Raw genomic sequence first — 774 nt, 5'->3', positions numbered from 1 at the left:
GTCTGTTAAGCTAAATGGGGGATCTTTGTGTGTGTGTGTGCGTGTGTGTGTGTGTGTGCGTGTGTGTGTGCGTGTGTGTGTGTGTGTGCGTGTGTGTGTGCGTGTGTGTGTGTGTGTGCGTGTGTGTGTGCGTGTGTGTGTGTGTGTGCGTGTGTGTGTGCGTGTGTGTGTGTGATGCAGTGTGTGTGTGATGTAGTGTGTGTGTGTGTGTGTGTGTGTGTGAATGGCGTGTGTGTGATGGTGTGTGATGATGTGTGTGTGATGTGTAGTGTGTGTGTGATGTGTGATGGTGTGTGTGTGTGTGCGTGTGTGTGTGTGTGTGTTGTACTTAGGGGTTGTGTTAGGTCTATGGAGAGTCCTCATAATGATAGCTGCACTATTTCTGAATATTCTCTTTAACATAATCATGTCTCAAATGTTCCTTTTCAGGTGAATGCATCTTGTTTTTAGGATTTTAACGAAACACAGATGTTGATCTGGAACAGTATTTGTGAAGTGTTGTCCTGGTGTGTGTACAGTACAAGAGTGTGTGTTTGATGTTCATCTGATCACTATGGCAACACCTGGTTGAAGAATTTATGCATTTCTATGCCCAGCCTTATTATTTTAACAGAGTACTCGTAGAATCAAACAGAAACATAGAGGAGGCTACAGGTCAGCCACAGTCACACCGTGTCCTCATCTGACGGCAAACGACACATGATAAAAGGTTTATTTTCTATATTAATCAGAGTTTTTGTTCTAACCAGCAGTGACGAGCGACGGTACGTTCTA

The sequence above is a fragment of the Xyrauchen texanus genome, chromosome 20 (genome assembly GCF_025860055.1).
Source record: "Xyrauchen texanus isolate HMW12.3.18 chromosome 20, RBS_HiC_50CHRs, whole genome shotgun sequence".
In the NCBI taxonomy this organism is placed as follows: Eukaryota; Metazoa; Chordata; class Actinopteri; order Cypriniformes; family Catostomidae; genus Xyrauchen; species Xyrauchen texanus.
Note: the sequence above shows the minus strand (reverse complement) of the source record.